A 14,941-nucleotide genomic window follows, 5' to 3' on the forward strand; every position below is an offset into this window, starting at 1 on the left:
TTGTAGGACAGTTTAGGAATGTCCTTCAGAAGGGCGGGAGCCACCAAGATGTCGCACAGCCTTGCGTAGGTCTCACTGCCTCTAGTAGTGAAATCGAGATTATGGTAAAAAATTATTTCGTAGCTGTAACAGGCTTACCCTCCTGTAGCCACTCCCTCTGTGATGATACAGGTCCATGAGAGCACGGGGTACAGTGAATCTGCATGCTCATGTACATCGACGGTGTGGTTCACCACAGACACCCATTTGGCCAAGCACAGGTCCCCATCATCGGCACTTCTTTTGGGACACCGATAGGCATGACGCACAATGCTCTCAGTCCACACCTTTACTACTTGATGCTTTCCAGTGTCACCAAGAGCCAAGAGCTTTTTCTTTATGCCTAATGTGAAGAGAGGTGTCAATGTTCCACAAATACGCTGTACTTTGTGTATGCACTTACCTTTCACAACATGCCAGACATGAAAGCGGTGCTTTATGTGAGGGCACATATCCCTCATCATTGCCTTTATACCCACGTGCCTGTCAGTGACAAGGAGTGTCCATGACCATGTCTGCACTTCCAGGAAAGCTCGGCACACTCAGCAGACCCTCCTTCTCCATCGCATTGCTGCTGGTAACTTGAGTTTCCTTTTTGATGAGCAAGACCGAATTAGTGCTCTCATAGGTATAATAAGTACAGGTAATTACATTCACCAACTCGAACTGGATGATACGGTTGGAGGTAGTCTCCAGCAGGAGTATATGTCCCGTAGAGGGCAGTGCGGCCAGGGGAGTCACATCGGCCATCACCAGCTAGGGCTAGAGGATATGGTCCAAGTGCCTCCAACCAGGCTTTCTGTTTTTCTTCATACACCTACGAATTTGTTGTTGTGTACTTGATATCTACTGCTGCTTTAGCTTACTGAATGAGTGAACTAGCTAAAAGAACAATGCTAAGCAAGGAAAGTGTTGTTGACAATATTTTGCAGATAGGCTGCTCGAAGCAAGACACATTTTAGAGTTAGGTATTTATAGACTTGTAAATACATCTCCAGTTAAGTTACCATGGCTTACTTGATCAAAAAGGCCATTTCAACAGCATCTTAAAATGTAGTATGTTGGGTAATAGAAGTAGCACTGTGCTCCTTCGTGCAAACAGATGACATGCAAGTGAAGAGAAAAGTTAAGAACGAAAGCATAGAGCTGAGATATGCTGTTGGAGTCATCCAAATTATTATTACACTACACTGAGTTCCACTTTGGTTTTAGCATTGTGCTCTTGGTCAATAGCAGTTTTAATCAAATGTACTAATATTTAAAGAAATTCAAACATTTATTTTACTGAAAAACAAGCTTTCGGACGGAGTCCGTCCTTCATCAGGTGTGATGCATGCGATACGTGCGATACTGTGTTCAATGTATCGCACCTGATGAAGGATGGACTCCGTCCGAAAGCTCGTTTTTCAGTAACATAAATGTTTCAATCTCTTTAAATACTTATTTTATTCACTTGCGAGTGCTAGACTTGTCCCGTTTTTGCCTGTTAGTTTCCAAATGTACTTGAGAAAAGGATGATAAAATAAGAAAAAGCAATGTGGGAACTTACTTCTCTGACAGCAGGAAATAAGTAGTAATTGTGTGTCCTGTAGTACTGCGACCGTGACAAGGTTGGAATATTTATGAACCGGAGCATTCACAGTGACTGCTCAATGTTTGGTCTAGAGGAAAGAATTGCGGGGTACATAACAGGACATCTCCCAACGGTCTGTTCCGCACCCATGACTGGCTATACCATGTCCTCTTACCCCCGCAGATACACGATGTAGTGGCTGTGGCCCTTCAGAAATAATCTTGTATCTGTGTCAGTGGTCAGGTACATGGAACATTGTGAGAGCAGCTCCATCAAGCAGGATTCTGCTACAATCAGCAGTCGTTCGTCTGCTTTACACCTAGAAAACAAAACAAAACTTGCAGTGAACATTGAGTCACTGTAGTTCTCACTAACCACATGTACGTGTGTTTTAGCAATTAAGCAATCTGAGGACCTGAAGTTATTGTTCATTCCATAACATTATTCTGTTTCCGGACCACATTCTTCCAGTATCAGTAATGTCGCAAGTATTTTTGGGCATGTCATTTTGCAAACCGGAAAGTACATTTCCCTCGGCTGTACGTAACCGAATGCACCCTGCTGGAGACCTTTTGTCATACAAACATTTTGAACTGTTAAAGTGAAGTCTCCCTGTCTCTACTCAGCACTTCTCATGTGAACATTGTTAAGAACACAGGGACGGAAACTGACAGCTTTAACCCATTCGCTAAAGCGCTCACTGCGGCCCTTTTTTGTTCTTCTGTTAGCTCTAGTCAGCAGGTCGATTAGTATCCTACTCTAATCATCACAATCGATCCATGTGTGGCCCTGCGACGTGGAATCAGTGATCCGCACCTTTCTCACGAGGTTCCGGCTGATTTGTATATCAAAATTTGGGCTGGCGATATTTCAACGCAGGTGTGTGTTTCAGGATTTGTACACACATAATGGCTTTTAACATCGATTGTCTCCCACTCTGATATATCACTTGAAGTACCATAATTACAGAGTTAATAAAGTTTGATTCACCTTGTAGTGACCTACTTCTTTCGAGAAGGTATGTCTGTACACCTCAATTACAAAAACAACATGTACACTGCTGTCACACCTGTGTTATAAACAATCTCAATAGGATGAGAAAATGCCCAGTCTATCATTGGTTTGCAAAGTGAAGTCCACCACAACCTTTGAGTCACAGGGTCCTACATTTTTTTCTTGCCTGTTGGCTAAGTAGTGTGCATGCCTACGTTTGACTTGTCCGAGAAGACTGTGGGGGCCGAGGCTGAGATGCTGCACATTCATTCCTAAAAAAAAAACAAAAAACAATATAAATTACCACAGTACAACCTGCAGTAGCCCCTAACGATGGTAACCTACAGTCTGACAGGACACGTGACTATCTAGGAGTATGTGGGGAAGTTGTAATATGTAAAATGTGGAACACAACAGGAGGGGAATGGGCCACTGTACTTGCATTCTGCCCCGCCATTGGTACACAACAGCTATGCAATACTTCACATGCCTTTAAAGGATCTCGAGCATTTCTGTATGTACTTACTCATCGCCATTACAAAGAAAAGACGCCATTATTGTGTGTGAAACCACACTAACGCGACTCCTGATATTACTATGTAATTGCAGCTTGGTTGAGGTGTTGTCGAATAGTAATTTCTGGCACATTATTGGCAGATTGGCACATTATTGGCACATCATTGGCACATTCTTGGCACATTATTATTCTGGCACATTATTCTTGTCACATTATTCTCATTTTCCCGGACTGTGGGAATAATTTGTTTTGCCCACACTGGCCTTGTGACGTCACCCGCGGAAACTGGTCTATACACTGTAAAGCGTAACATCCGTCATTTGTTGAACACACCCCAGGTAGCACCACATGGTATGGCAACATTTCATCAATTTCACACACTGACGTTGCCCAAACGTCGCTAATGTCCACGACTTTAACTACATTTGCAACAGCCATTTGTAACACTCGAGCAGCGAGTACACAACACTGCAACAACATTGCGGCACACACTACACATTTTTATGCGTGACTACCTTAGTGTCGTGCACCCCCCCGCCTGATTTGCGGTGGGGGAGACCCGTATTGTAATGAAGAAGGAGAGCTACCTATGGAGGTAGCTAGGGAAACCGCTGCGCGGAGCATATACTGAAACACAAACTGTTGGGGAACTTTGTGTTAGGGGAAGTGGGGCGTAAAGCATTCGTAACGGTGATGATGATGCATACTTGTAATTAACCCATGTATCCATAAGGAGTCAAGTATACCCAACAACATTCCTGACATAACTTCCTGTCATGTACCATATGTTTCATAAGGTACATATACGAATATGTTTCCTGAAATGTTGTATTTCTTTTCAAAGAAACGTTACTGTAACGCTGTCTAAATGTTGCAAACATACAGCGCAAATTCTGCCTTAATATTGTATTTTTTGTCGGAAAATATAGCTGTAACGCTGTCTCAATGTTGAAGGCAAAATAACACGAACACTTGCCTCAATGCAATTCCTTGCAGTGTTGCCTCAGTATTGTATTTGTGTTGGAAAAACATAGCTGTAACGTTGTCTCAATGTTGCAGCAAAATGACATAAATGTTGCCTTGATATTTTACTTGTGTTGACAGAATATGGCTGTGATGCTGTCTCAATGTTGCAACATCATAACACAAACGTTCCCTCCATGTTGTATTGGTGTTGAAGGAATGTGGCTGAGGCGCTGTCTCAATGTTGCGGAAATGTTTTCAAGCATCTCTGGTGGCAAAAAAAAAAATTTAAGGGGACATTACCGACGTTCATGCAATGTTTGTTTCACAGCTGTCTTGCACAAGACTGCACGACTATAAGGTACGGTCAGGTGCATGGATGAGTAGTGTTGCTCTAAGGTGACTGAGGAACGTTCAGACACTGTTCCCTAGCAACACTGGAGAAACCTTGCACTGCACCGTTGCAGGAACGTTGTAAGGTGGATAGTAATGTTGACCCACTTTTGGTAATATCATAATCATGTTAACGAATGTTGCAAAATATTGCTCCACATTGGACAACATTTGCAACGTTGCTTCAATGTCATGACAGCAATGTGTCACCAGACTGCACACCAATCCCTACTGGCTCACAGTTTGGTAGCGCACTAAGGGCTGCAAGCCTAGTCCATCTAGTGCAACGGCTGCACAGAAGAAAATGAAAAGAATCCTGTATGCAGTGAGAAAGCTCAGACAGAAAAAAAAAGAACTGGGGTGGTAGCTGTTTTAACGACAGTACTGCTGCTGATACCAGGCATCCGCAGGCGTGCTGCCTACTCTGAGTGTGCACCCTCAGTAAAAGTCCCAGAATTCGCGTGATTGGTACTCACCTTCTAAAACATCTTTCGGTACAGCAGAAACTGGAGTGCTGTCATGGAAATCTGCGTCCATCACCAGCGTATCTATGAAAACACGTTGATTAGAAAGCGTCCAACATTCTGCCATTATGTTCCAACTGTGTATATGTTCCTGTACCATGTTCATACGTAAATAAATAAGTTGATCTTACCGTTTAATATCACTCTTTGATCTGCTCATCACAGGCAACTTGACATCGCCTATTTTTCTGCCTTCGTATCTTCTAGGAAAAGAAACGAAAGAAGAAGACGCTTAAAAAGGAGTGTTCTTCGGGTGCCTTTGCTGAACGGATGCAGATGTATTAGAAAATACCGGAAAGAAAAATACGAATCGCATCATACGCACCAAGCACGCACTGCCACCACGCACCACAAGTACACAGCAGAAGTTATTTTAATGCATGAACATTAAAATAACTTCTGCTCTGAACTTATATGGTATAAATGGTGGTATAAATACATGTAATGAAGAGGAATGTCATGCTTACACAGCTGTCATATCAAGAGTTGATATATTAACATCCGAGCAGGAAGCATGTATGGTACAGGGAATGCATGAGCATTAGAGGCTCCAGTCAGGGGGAAAATGGCAGTGCCAGTGTAGAAACACGAGCAGGAAACGAGAAGGAAGGAAAAAATATCATAAGGACAGCTTGCATGAAAGCCATGAACACAGCGGGAAACACGTGACTTATGTTACCTTTTGAATCTTAGAATCTGCTATAGATCTTGATGTGCCCATGCGAATCAATGGGTTCTCCTGTATCACTGCAGCCAAACGTCCTGAAAACCAAAACGCCAGAGTCGCCATCTACGCTAAAGATGCCATCACTTTTATACTTCGAGACGTTCACGGACATGGTGAGTCATGTGCATTACGTCTTCCCACAGATCTCCATGTCATTACAGTACACCTCTTGCCATGGATTACACACAGGCAAGTGGCAACCGCTGTAAACCACATGACAGACTGTGTGTTGATGACGTGTTATCTTCTAGCTTTTAGTCAGTTCTGTTAACTGGCATTTTTCCGAAACGGATTCAGTGGTGGTGTTACTTCAGTTTTTCTCTACAATTTGGCCACAAATGATTTCCTTCAAATATTTTTCCTTATTATTTTAGGTAAGATTAACTTGGTTAATTTTTTTATCCTTAGGTGCGTCTCCAATGTACAATACATTAATGCATACATGAAAGAATGCTCGAATAAATGAATTGGTTGTCACCTTTGCTTCCTCACACTGTAGCATTTCAGTGATGACACATACAGAGTCAAACATCCACTTTCATAGTCCTCCAAAAATTATGTGTCACCAGAGGCCCACGCATAATTTTTTGCACACCTGTTTTCAATGGGAGGCAACATCTGTAACATGAACCGATACGACTGCCCTGTCATTAATAGAAAAGACGGACAGTTATATGAATGACAGGTAGAAGACAATATATCATCAGGGCTCTGTTATTCAAGGAAAACAGGTACATCCGTAGAACTAACCGCTTGGTCGTAATAACACAAAGGCACCGTAACCATCGCTTAACAGAGCTACCCGTATTGCGCAACGGGCATGCTGGGGTACTAATTTCCATATCTGCCATTGCAACGACAGATAAATTTTTCTCAGTGCAACGATCCTCGTAAACAGCTCCACAGGAAGTGGTCGCTATGAAGAATAGCACTAAAGGATGTACGACACGATTGACGGGAGCTATTTCTCATCCTGCTACACTCCACCACGAATCAGCAGCACAACGTCACTTTCACTCAAAACTTGAACTATCCGTAGTCTCACATTCTCCAAAGCAAGGTATGTTCTGTTCAAAGTCATCTACACTGGTGGTGGTGTGCCAGTGAAAGGGCTTGCCGTTGTCGGCCTGACAGACGTGGGAAACGTCACGAATAACGGGGAATGTGCATCCTGGGCCGACTTCTAAGGGAACTGTGCCGACTATGTCTGAGAGCGCCCAAAGAAAACCCAGGAAACACGCAGACAGCGCCGTCGGCAGTAGGATTCAAACCGGACTCCCTCCCCGTCTCGACGTGAGATGGCCTGCACGCTAACGACTGCGCCGCGGAAGCTAGTATGGTCATCCAAGGACACCTAAACAGGTATATCTTTTACTTTCCGCTCATCGGCCGTCCAATAACACGCTGCGAACACGAGCATACCGGCCGCCATGACATTTCAGCGTTTTCTGCTGCCACCGCTGTATGTCGCCGGCGCCACGCTAGATGGAGGCGCTACATTCCTCTTATATGGTCGTGAACCAGTGCACACTGTGGACACGCTATTCCCCTACGTCCCTGACCTCACGAACGCTGTCCTCACGGACGCCACATGCCGTGCCGATGAGTGGCGCCAAATTGCTCGCTATCGCACTTTCGATGTCCAAACTTCCGCAAAGCACCGCTACGACAAAACCCATCCTCCAGTCACTTACCGTGCAGGCGACCCTGTCCGGCTATGGGTTCCCCTCCGCAAGTCTGGACTCTCACCTAAATTCCTCTTCCACTACGTCGACCCTTACGAAGTCATTCGCGCGCTTTCCAACGTAACGTACCTCGTTCAGTCCTTGGACGTCCCCACAGACCATCGTCGTCGTTCAACAAAGTCCGCCTGAAACCGTATGTTGCCTGTGCTTCTTGAACGGCCGTCCTACACCTCGTGTGCTTCGCCCGGGGTGGTTCACTCCACCTCATCGTCATCACAATAAAGCTCTATTTTCGAAGCAACCTAACAATACATCTTTTACTTTCCACTCATCCGCCGTGCAATAACACGCTCGAAACACGAATATACCGGCCGCCATGACGTACATTTCAGTGTTTTCTGCTGCCACCGCTGTATGTCGCCGTCGCCACGCTAGGTGGCGGCAGCGGCGGCGATCTGCTGTACTGGAGCTGCTGGTTTAGAAATAAGCAACCGTGGGGTATCTACCGTTGGAAGCAGGCGTACCACAGCTGGATCATTGTAGAACCATCTGTAGAATGGGATAGTGTAGTACCTCTTGTGTAGTACCCGTAGTGTATAGTACCTGATAGTGCGTAGTATCTGCTGTACAGGACCGGGTTTAGAAAGGCGCAAACGCGGGATATCTACCGTTGGAAGCAGACGTGCCCCAGCTGGACCAGTGTGGAACCATCAGTAGAATAGGACAGAGTAGCACGATGAGGATTAGAGTGTCAGACAACTACAGCGTGGAGAGCCATTGACCCACAGCGTAATTTCAAACTATTTTCAGAAACATATAATGAACACCGCTGACCGAAAAGTAAATAAGGTTGAAAGATATTTGCAAATGCAGTTGCCGTCATTCTTAAGACTTTCACTGAGAACCCTGATTTAGGAATCCCTCCTTTTTTGAACAGCTTTCTGAAGAAAGCAATTCATAAATCGACGGTTGACTGTTTGTACTTGTATGGTACGTTTGTAAACAAAAAAAAGTAAACAACTCTGCCTTTGCGGTCCGAAGAAGTGTGAGGGAGGGATGGTTACTTAGGCACGCAAGCCTTACGCGGCACGAGGAATGGGAAAATATAAAAAATAAAATTCCTACACTGAACACTGAACGTGTACTGTGTAACGAGCGACATATAATGATGGTGTACGGTAACTGAAATGCCATGGGATAGCCACAGCGTCATAATACATTCTGCCTACGAGTAGTTTTGTCCAACGGATCTCGTTCAATGTTTTTATTTCATGGCAACCACTGTGTAACCAAGGTAACAACCACTGTTATTGGTGACCTCTTGAATGGCGCCATTCGGGTGCCGTCAGCACTCGACGGGCACGGGAGGCATCATTGGAAACCAGCAGGTCTTCCTACGGAACCGCCCTCCACCAGGAGCCCCCAGCGACGAAGGAGCGAAGCCTGTGAGAGAAAAGCGAATGAAAATTTACTCAAAATATGTTGCGCATACATGGATTGAACTTCTTTGCTAATTTTGATATTGTGTTTTCAGCTTAAAAAGGAAGGGAAACCCAGTTCGTCAGCTATCCAATTAGTGCGCCGCCGATATAAAGACTGGACACAGAGAGGTCACGCTCCCTCCTGCACCAGATAATACAATCCATTGCACTCACTCTACTTCCGTATTCGATGTCATGACTGGCCGCATGACACTCCGCTGCGGCAGAAAGTGCGTTTTGGCGATTGAAGGCGCATAGCGGCGCTGCGGTATTCTTCCCGAGCGCTATGGCATCTCCTTATCTCCAACGGCGTGCCTAGTTGACAAACTATAGCCGTGTACAACTTAAGAGAAAGCTAGTCCGTCACCTCTCAGAATATTACTCCTCCCCAGATAGGCAGGCTGGACGCAGAGAAGCCATGCTCTGTCCTTCCGACACATAATGTAATGCATCATACTCACGTTGCTTCAGTATTGGCTGTTGGTACTGGTCGCATAACACTACGCTGCAGCAAAAAGTGAGCTCCCCTATTGATGGCGCGTTATGGCGCTGCAGCATTACTGCTGGCGCGCTATGGCGTTCCCTTATCTCCTATGACGTATGCAGTTGACGGATTACATTTCTTTTCCTTCCTATGTTGAACACGACTATAGATTTTTGTTTTCATCTTAAGTTGCACACGACTATAGTCTTTCTTATACTGAATCCTAATGCAGCCATTGGAGCAGTGAAGTTTCAGAGGGTGTGACGGTGAGTCACGTGACATGGTGTGAACTGCTGACATCTCAGAGAGTGCCGCGCGCGTGGATCTTCCACAGTGACCCCTTCGCACGAGGGGTCACGAACCCTGTTTCACAGAACCCTAACCCGGAGTGCAGAGCAGCGACATTCATCCAAACCCATAGAGACCGGACTTGCCAGAAGAAACGTTACAACAAGGCAGCCACAATCCGATGGTTATGAGAGGCGTTACCTTGTGTCGGTTGCTTCATTATTCTAAACTTTACTAATGTTTTCGAAAGCAAGGCTACTACCGAGCTGTTCAGCACGCACAATTTCCTTCTCGATCGCAGAAAGGACAGAAAAAAAAAAGTTCCGGGCTCCAAGTCTCCGCATTTCTTGCTTCGACGTCTGCATTGAAGATCGCTTTCCGTACGGATGCCGCCGCTCTCAGAAACTCACTAACATCAGAATTTCCAGTCCGGGTGCCCAATGAAACATGGACCTCGTGCTTTCGTCACCCACACAAAAATTCGAGGATGTCCACTACAAAGAGGCTAGATTTCGGCGCAGCTTGCGCGAGTTGAGCAGGAAAAGCGAAGCTGGTTTTCAGCTCCCTGTTTGGCAAACTTTGCCGCCGCGCACAGCCAAAATGTTTCGCGTGTAGCTTGGGGGCATATTATATCTTCGTAAGAGATGCAAAAGAAAGATTTGTCGACCTTCTGGTCAGTGTCCCTTTAAAATGTATCGCCAACTGTAACGGGATCGACCTAGGAAGACAATGTCGTGAGGATCACGGATCAAGAATCGGATACCATATCAGCACCTCCCATTTTTAACCACTGCGGTTCCCCTCTCTCAGTTGGACAAAGAACCAGCTATCCCCTCTCCCTCAAAGTGAAGATATCCCTTCTGGCGGTCGTGCTGGTGCGAATTCAATCACACTTTTCACATCCATCCTTTTGTGATGGAGCGTCTCGCGACCCATCTCCGTTCTGTAAGCCCAATCACTTTCACGCTGTTTGATGTGCCTCTAGGGTCTTACCTTGGGCAGCAGCCCTGAGTGCACGCTTTACGGGAACATAAGGCGAGGCTTCCACATCGGAGACAGCGCCTGCGCAGAGGGGTCGTCAGAAAGTGCATCTAATCGAGCACGAAGGTCCACACGCATACTCACCCCAAGCGATCAGGACGAACAGAATAAGGATGGCAGTCTTCATGACGATTGTCTTCAGAGTCAGCTGTGAGAGGTGAAAGGTGATAATATAACCGTCTTTCCCATTCTCTCTCTGTTTCCGATTATCCAAGTTTCTGGGGCAGCGAAAAACACTTTCTTGTGTGGAGGGCATCGTTTCTTTGAGCTTTTTTTTGGGGGGTCGCTCCGTGTTAGCGCCGCGAAGCAACTGTGACTATATGAGCGGCGTGTAGATATGGACACACGGAGAGACGACAGCAGGATGAAATGGGGGGGGCTGTATGCGTCCTGGGCCGACTTCGGAGGGATTCCTTGGACATGACGACGTAATAGGGGCAGAGCCAGTAGACACGAAGGAGAAAGGACTAGAGTGCCTGTGTCCCTACGACACTCCTCGCAACCTCCAGGAACTTGCTCCGCCCTCGTCGATACACTATTAGTCTGCTGGCGTTTTTATGTTGGGCTCATCACTTTCTCGAGTGTAACGAGCACCTTGGGAAAGTGTCTTAGTTCAGCAAGCTGTTTGTTATCAATATGTTATTATCGTAAGTGCAGTTCTCAAAGTGCATACGATCGATCCTAGTTTATCTCGCGATTCCCGGATATGCGGCCCCGATAACAGCGGAACATCCAAAGGAACGGAGCTCTTCGGGAGTCGATGTCGTCTGTTATCAACAAAAACTGCGTCTATTTGGGAGACCATAGGAAACTACAATTATTACCGCGGACCAGTCGAGATACGGCAGTGTTCCCAGAGTGTGGGAACTTGGGAAATAAAAGGGGCAACGAACTATGCCCTTAGCGACATGATGCCCTCCGACTGTTCTGGGTCTCCAGGAAGCTCGTGGTAGCGCACACTGAGGTACAGAGAGAGACAAGCTCAGTTTCGTGAACAGAGGAACATCAATTCGTGCGGCCGCGTAAATATTTGTTGCCCGGCTTGTTCACACTGCCCACGTCCAGCGTCAAGCAAAATTTCAGCATCAATTTCGCGTATTACCGTTCATGCATTCAAGTGGAATAGCTTGTGGTATCGAGAAGAGCATCAAGGGGCAAGACACGATATCTTCTATGTTTGATGGGGCACGAGATAGCAGAGTTTAGGACGCTCTGGCTGTAAGACAGTCAGCTCCTGTAAATACCCATCTATGAGGTGGACTTTCAAAAAAGATTGGTCTTCTGTTCAAGTAATGCCGTTGCCGTTCTCATTGCACGTCATACATCTTCAAGAGTCAACACGCGGGGTTCATAAATCCTGAATACTCGGACACTTCGTGGATGATATCTCTTCTTTTTTGCGTATTGTTCAGCTTTCTTGACGATAATCATCAAAATCAAAAAAGTACGTTTCATAACCAACCTCAAAACGACTGAACTGGTCAATGGGGTAGTGCACTGGTAAGATAGGATAGGCGAAAAAATCAGAAATCGGGGTGGAGGCTGATGTTTCGTTCCAAAATTCCTTCCCGTTTGCGGGTACCCTAATTCATTCATCGGGGTAAGTGAGGGCTGTTCTTGGGAATTTTCCTCTTGGGGTTCCGGGAAATTCATGTGCGGACCCGGGAACCGAAGTCCAAATAAGCAAAGCAAATTGCATGGAGTGCAATCGTGCTTTGAAATGAAATTGTTTTTCCCGTGATAGAGCGGGACCTCCCTCAGTGAACCCCGGGGGTCCATTGTATTGGATGGTGACGTCAATTTGTCTGTTCGAAGATTTGCAATAAAACATTGCACAACTCATAAAAATACATGCTGACTTGCTAAGAGGCTTAACTTTGTGCATACTTAGTAAAGAAAATGATGACGCCGGTATGGTAACAGCTTGAGTCTCTTTATGCACGCTCTTAGAAAGAAAGAAAAAAAGGTGGAGCAGTTACACCTGTTAGGAGGTAATGTTCGTCGCATATGTTATGCTTAAAATGTTGCAGAGTTCTACCTGCTTAATATAATGGATCTAGACGTCACGTTTTCACTTCTACCATCTCTGGGCCGGCGGACGTTCTTGGCCATCTGTTCCTCCAGCGTAGAATGTCTAATTACCTAAAAATCCTTAATTAACTTTTTAGTTATAAAAGCTACATGGTCGCCCTAATGAGAACACCTTGTCCCCCCGGTCACCTGATACTATTAAGGTTTTCAGAACAAAAATCCTTTCGATAGATCGCCCGCAGAAAATTCGTGAAAGAACACCATTTTTGTTTTATTTTGTTCATTGGGCATCTCCAGAGGAGCGTCTCCCCCTCACTCACAACGTGAGAGGGTGAAGGAGCACAGTGCCGCCTCATGCGTCGAGGTTGAGCTTTAACTTGCGGAAACACAACAAAAACAAATGTATCGGGTGACGCTATCGGAACTGCCCTTATCTTGGGTTGTATTTTCAATTTTCTGTTCATTTTTTCCCAGGTCGCAAGAGGCGATAGTGTGCTCTTTCTCTGACATTGGGGGTGGATGAAAGACGCGTCTTCCAAGATGCGCAATGAACAAACTAAAGCAGAAAAATTGTGTTCCTTCACGATTTCCTTCTTTCTTTCTTTTTTTTTTGCGGACGATTTATCGCACGGATTTCTGTTCTGCGAACGGCAACGGTATCAGGTGACCAATGGGATCAGATGTTCTCATTGCGACGACCCTTTTGTAACTAAAAAGTTAATGAACGATTTTTAGGTAATTAGTCATTCCCCGGCTGAGCAACAGATAGCGAAGAACGTCCGCCAGCCCAAACATGATAGAAGTGAATACATGCAGCATGTCTATAGCCGTTATAGTTTTTTATGAAAAATCTGTATATAAAAAAAAGGACACCATGTATAGTACGGTAGCGTACGTACAGTACTGTGAGTACTTACTGCACTGTACTGTGGAGCACGTGCAAGTCGAATTGTCTACAACGTCACGTGTTTCGTGGAACGCAGTGTCCGTACGTACTGCACTGTACTGTGGAACGTACACATGACGCACTGTAGACAACGTCACGTGTCTCGTGGAACGTACTCTGTGTATGTTCCGTATTTGCAATGTGGAACGTACAGCTCGAAGCAGAGTTAACTGGAACGCCGCTTCGACCGGCGGAGCAAAAGGGGAGCCACCCTGGCGGCCTTTAGCAGATATAAAGGGAGAGGGCGTTTCGACATTTCCATTCCAGTCGGAGGGGTGTTCGCTGTGGTGTGCCGAACAGTGCCCAATCAAGCTGGCGTTATCAACGCTGCGCCTGTTTGTGTTTTGGGCGATTGTGTCTGAGATAATGCGGAAAATCGATGTCATGGCACGCGCCTGGAAACAGGATGGCGCATGGGCACGCGTCATCCGAAACGCTCATTGTGTGATCGAATGAAATGAATAACAACTTGTCTCTTTCGGAAAATTAACTGCGCTCAGAATAGAGGATGCGAAGAGGCTTGAAATAATTAACGATGGTAATCGCGAAACCATCGTAATGAGTTTTTAAATAATAACAAAACAGTGCTTTCATGGTGTAGCATATCGCATTTCTCGGGAGTTTCTCGGAAGAACAGCCAATTAGTACACACAAAACTTTTTTGTGTGCATGCTGGCACACAGTGCAGGGAGTCACCGTGAAGGTTTTCTATTATTGGTGTAGTGAATGATGATCAGAGCTAGACAAATTCACCATGACGTTTGTCCTCACTTCAATTTTCGTCAGCAGAGGTTCGCCCCTACCTCGAATGCATGTTCCCCAAATTTGCCTCTCCCACCTTTCGTAAATCGCATTTTGATTTTTTTTTTGCCCCACATCAATCCTTTTTCTGAAAATTTTCCTCATCTGGATCACTTCACCTTGATTTTAATTTTGGAAGTTTAGGAGAGGTGAGAGACGGCTGGTTCGCGCGTGCTAATCTGCCGCGCGCCATCGGGATATCATCGATTCTTCGCAATCCCTCAGACACGGTCGCCCCAAACAAACGAGCGCAGCGTTGATAACGCCAGCCCGATTGCGCACTCTTCGGCACGCCACAGCGAACACCCCTCCGACTAGAATGGAAATGTCAAAACCTCCTCGCCCTTTGTTTCTACTAGACGCCGCCAGGGTGGCTCCCCCCTTGCTCCGCTGGTCGACACGGTGTTCCAGTTAACTCTGCTTCGAGCTGTACCAAGAACCACACTCTTAGAAAT

This window comes from Ornithodoros turicata, chromosome 1, assembly GCF_037126465.1.
Source record: "Ornithodoros turicata isolate Travis chromosome 1, ASM3712646v1, whole genome shotgun sequence".
In the NCBI taxonomy this organism is placed as follows: Eukaryota; Metazoa; Arthropoda; class Arachnida; order Ixodida; family Argasidae; genus Ornithodoros; species Ornithodoros turicata.